Source organism: Moschus berezovskii, chromosome 2, assembly GCF_049115385.1.
Source record: "Moschus berezovskii isolate FMDL1 chromosome 2, NW_MosBer_1.0, whole genome shotgun sequence".
Classification (NCBI taxonomy): Eukaryota; Metazoa; Chordata; class Mammalia; order Artiodactyla; family Moschidae; genus Moschus; species Moschus berezovskii.
This window is the reverse complement of record NC_142461.1, coordinates 31,589,857-31,594,994: the sequence shown is the minus strand read 5'-3', so window position 1 is coordinate 31,594,994 and position 5,138 is coordinate 31,589,857. Positions and strand designations below refer to the sequence as shown.

Below are 5,138 nucleotides of genomic sequence, written 5' to 3'. Positions count from 1 at the left end.
CCATCTGCTAATGCAGGAGACACAGGTTCAACCCCTGGGTCACGAAGATCCCCTGGAGAAGAGAATGGCAACCCACTCTAGTATTATTGCCTGGGAAATCTGAAGGACAGAGGAGCCTGGAAGGCTACAGTCCTTGGGGTCACAAATGGGTCTGACACAACTTAGTGACTAAACAACAGCATAATATAATATTATTCAGCCATAAAAAATAAGATGTGATAAAATAAAAGATGTGATATATAAAATGTGATATATATATATAATAGAATATGTCATATCTTCTTTATCTATTTGTATGATACTAGACACTTAGGTTGCTTCCATGGAGTTAGAATTTCTCTGTAAAGCTTCTTGAGGTTGGTTGCCCCTAATATTTCCTTTATCTTTAAGGCAAATATTGTATCTATATGTTATATTTACCTATGATTGGAAGATATATTCCTGATTTATTATCTCCATATTCAAATTTCAAAGTAACAAAATAATAATTTTATACACCATACAATCCAGGGCAGGGTTGGGCTCAGGGTGACCAAATTCACTGTTCACAGGGTGGGCAGAACCCTCTGCCTTCAAACAACTTTTTAAGCTAGTTTAACTTTCAGCTCTGAGTCCTGGTCGCAGTCTTGAAATCACAGAAGGTTAGGGGCTGGAATGACTCAGTCACAGGGCTGAGCTTCTAGTTCAGAGGTGAGGAGAGGGTTCCTGGAAGTGACCAATGAAGCCTCTACAGCAGAAACAGAAGACAAGGTCAGAGGACACAGGGGGCTGAACCGCAGGGGCGTAGAATAGGGGCTGCCTTAGAGCAGCGACAGCCAGTAAATCTGATGTAAGAACGTTCTTCTTGGAGCTTCCAGAGTTCAAAGGCAGGGCCCAGTAGGACCCTTAATTGGACCTAGGAGATCTCAGGATGCCAGGAACTGCAAGCCCTTGATTACTGAGGTGGCCCAGCCAATAGTTCCAGCTCCTGGAAGGTATGGTCAGGTTGTTTTTTACAAGAATGGCCTAGGGATAGCCCCATACAATGACACTGGATTGGGGCCTACAGACTCCACATTGCTCAGGCCACGAATCAAAGCCCTCAACACTGTGGTCAAACCACACAAAGTGGACGCCCTTCTTGATGTTAGTCAATGTATGCATGATCCAAAAGGAGAAACTCTCTGTCTGCCCCAGGATGGGAAAACGTTTATGAAAGAAATGCTGCAGGATGGCATAGTTGGCATCTAGAAGTCTGATGACTGGCTGATACGTACAATCACTGCCTTGTTGTTCTGTCCAGCAGCGAGAGACAGAAATCCAGTCTTTCCACTCTCCAGAAGTTCCAGCCACAGACCCTTCTTCTCCAAGTCTAAAAGTTCTCCCTTGTACCCACACCCATAGGCAGGACAGTAGCTCGCCTCCCAAGAAGTCTCCGGCCTGACCTTCACGTTTTCCTCCTCTTCCTCCGAGTCGTTGCTACTGCTCAGCATCATACAGTTCCGGATATCTTCATGGGGTTCACGCTGGGCTTGTGTCCTATGGGTCTGTGCTCACAGAAGCGGCCCAGGATGCAGGGCCTGGGGCCCTCAGCAGGGGGCAGGCAAGTGCGGGTGACGGGCCACAACTTGGCATGGTTATCCGGCAGGATGCTCTGCCACAGGTCCTGGCCTTCTCGCCAGCACCCCTGGTGGCAGGGCCTGAGAAGCATGCCTGGGGGCAAGTAGCTCAGCACCTCCCCATGTCCCAGCCAGTGCTCCTCACCAGTGGGCCTTCACTGTGCTGCCTCCTTTTTCTTAAATTTGGAGATTCATGAAGATCTTGAAATACAATTCTTGGGAATGTCAAGAGTTTACTGTACATCAAAATACTGATAGCGTGTTATCCCTGGTGGTTGGAAGAATGATCTTAAGTGTCTTCTTTGTAGTTTTTTCATGAATATGCGTTACTTGTCCAAGGAGAAATTAACATTACCTTTAAATGCTGTCTTAAGGGGAAGGTTAGGCTTTTTGCTAACCTTTTTCTGAAGGATGCTGATGGGTGAGCAGGGTGTAGAGGTGGGGATCAATTTGAGTCTGTGCTCAGTGGGCCCAGCCAGCTCCTACCTACCTGCAACAGAGTGTTGCCAGATATCAGAATCAGATAATGGGGAAGGGAGATGGAGGAGGAGAGAGGAGAGTAAAAGAGAAAACCGCACTGTCACGAAAAGCTCAGAACTCCCCTTTCAACCTTTCCCTTGTAATTTGTTGGTACAGCTAGCGGGGGAAGAGCTCGTGGTAAGTTAGAACTTGTCGGGCCCCAGTCCTCAGGATGTTTTAAGACTTGCTCAAGTGTTTGGGGAAAGTTTAGTTCTCAGATAGCTCCTCCTCCTTCCCGTCTATCTTTTTGTTTTAATTCCCTGCCTGGAGGGGATTTGCAAAGAGTTGGAAACTCTAGTGCATTGACCAAGGAGCCTTCTCTGCAGGGCTGGTCTGGGGATGCTGGGATGAATCTGGTTGAAGTAGGTTTCTCTCTGCAGTGATTTGTGAGTTGACTCTGCAAAGCTCTTGAGGGAAGCAGTGGAGGAGGAAGAAGGGTTGCCAGGCTCCCGGAGTGTCAAGTGCATCTGCCTATTATAAGGACTCTGTGATTGCATCATTAGGTCCACAGATAATCCAGGACAATCTCCCCATGTCAATATTATTGGCTTCCATCTATAAAATCCTTTTTGCCATAGTTGTGTCTGACTCTTTGAACTCCGTGGACTGTATCCTGCCAGGCTCCTCTGTCTATGGAATTTTCCAGGCAAGAAAACTGGAGTGGGTTGCTGTTTCCTCCTCTGGGGGATCTTCCCAACCTAGGGATTGAACCCATGTCTCTTGCATCTCCTGCATTGACAGGCTTATTCTTTACCACTAGCACCACCTGAGGATGCCCCTTTTGTCATTTAAGGTAGCCTACTCACAGAATAGAGATTAAGACATGGACATCCTTGGGGGGCATTATTCAGTCTACCACAGATGTTTTGCTGAAAGTTTTGTTTTAGGTTTGAAAGATTTGTTAACAAAAGAAACCGCTGGTTACCCAAAAACAACTTCAATTTTTTATAAAAGATTATTTAACTTAACTTCAATACACAGTTCTTGGAAGAAAAGAAAGAGAAACGGTAGAGAAGATCCAACTGGGCCAAAACCTATGTCCAGATTTGAACAGTTCTGGGAAATCCCGAATGACAGTAATCTTAAGTCCCAGTTGGGAAAGGGTTCCCGGCGATGTGTCCACTCCATGGGTGAGACTTCAAATTGCAGTTTTGTGGGTTTGTCATCAGTTTGCATGCAAAAAATGCAGCTCTAGTTTTTCTTTAACTTTTACAATGCTGTCTGTTTCACCTTGTGAGTCACAAGATTTTCCAGACCCCAGGGGGCTGACTAGGTCCCCAGGGGATCCAGAAATTCCAAGACCCACACCCTCTCTTCTCTAAAGTAACTCTTGATTTGCTGGTGACAATTTGCTTCCTGGCAGGCACATTGTCCAGGCAGAGTCAGAAGTCAGTCAGAGGCCTGCTCTCCTGCTTTTGAAGCCTGAGCAAGACTAATTCCATTTCAATTTCTCTAACAACAGAGATGGTTTTTGCTTCTAGAACAGTTGTTTCTATCTGCCTATGTTGTAATCCCAGTAAACAAACTCCCATTTACCAAACGCAGCCTCTGGGCTTGACCTGAACAAAAAGTTCTATGAGGAACACCTTGTAACTTCCTGTACTCTTTCTGATGCTGGAGGTATTGTTTTTATCCTCATTCTGTGGCATGCTTAGTTGCTCAGTCATGTCCGACTCTTTGCGAACCCATGGACTGTAGCCTCCAATGCTCCTCTGTCCGTGGGAATTCTTCAGGCAAGAATACTGGAATGTGTTGCTATGCCCTCCTCCAGGGGATCTTCCCAACCCAGGGATTGAACCCAGGTCTCCCGCATTGCAGGTGAATTCTTTACCATCTGAGTCACCAGGGAAGCGCCCTCATTCTACAGAGAAGAAATTGAAGCCTGAGATTTAAGTGACTTGCTGAGATCACACAAGGAGTAAGTCAAGGACCTGAGATTTGAATCCAGGTCTGTTTGGTCCCAAGATCATTCTCTTCCACATCTCACTCTTCTGACCATGGTAGCAATCCCCTTGAGAAAACTCCCACTGGTCCTTGCTCATTCCCTTATGTAGACCCCTCCCACATTGTACTGGGCTTAGTCAGTGTGACCAACAGAATGCCATGAAAGTGAAGGTGGGTGTCTTCTGCAGTTAAGGCATCAAAGACATTGTAACCATGCTCTCTCGGACAATCACTCTGCGGAACTAGAGGCCATCCCACAAGCCTCTCAAGCAACCCTGTGAAAAGGTCCACATGGTGAGTGATTGAGGTTCCTTGCTGCAGCCCTAGCTGGCATCTTGAAACATCTAGAGCCTCAACCTTCCAGATGGGACACTCAGGAAACTGTAAGACAATAAACTTTTTTTGTTTTGTGCTTTTTAGCATTACTTCTTGAAGTAATTTGTTGCATAGCTATTTATGACTAATACAAGGCCCAAGTTCTAGAAATGTGGGCAAGTTTGCTCTGGGCTCTAGCTATGCAAAAGAGGTGCTGGTCAGACCTTGATCCTCTGAAGCCTGTGTTCTTTCCAACCACTTAGCACCTAGCCCTGGTGTGAAGAACCCAAATGTTTCCCATTCTTGAGCCACCTTCCCCAAAGAGCAGAAATACTGTTCATCTATTATCCTACTGCTCTACGACCATCCATGGCTCCATAATGCCCATAAATGATTCTCTCAAGCCAAAACTCCTTTGGCTGGCATTTCCTCTTCCATCTCCCTCAAGTCACAGCCCTTCTGGTCTCATTTTTCACTGATCCTCAGGCTGACCCTTCAGGCCTTGTTGGACCAAGGTGTTCACAGCTGCACTCTCTTCTTGGTTGTTGATTTGTCCTGCTCTTCCCCCATTAGTTGTAAAGGAATGCACAAATCCAAGCTGAGACTCTGTTAGGTACTAGGAGCCAGTGAAGGATACTCTTTATGTGCAGTGTCTCTATTTGCACATAAGCCATTTTTACAGAGAAGGAAATGGAGGTGAAATGACCTGCCCAAAGTCCTAGGGGAAGTTGGTGATGGAATCAGTACTGACAATCAAGCCCG

The 5,138-nt window shown here is 46.1% G+C and overlaps 1 pseudogene; it reads right to left on the bottom strand.

Moving 5' to 3' along the window:
• Positions 1–1,005: 1,005 nt before the first annotated feature.
• LOC148778513 (F-box only protein 27-like) lies at positions 1,006–4,116 on the bottom strand (annotated as a pseudogene).
• Between the last annotated feature and the right edge of the window lie 1,022 nt (positions 4,117–5,138).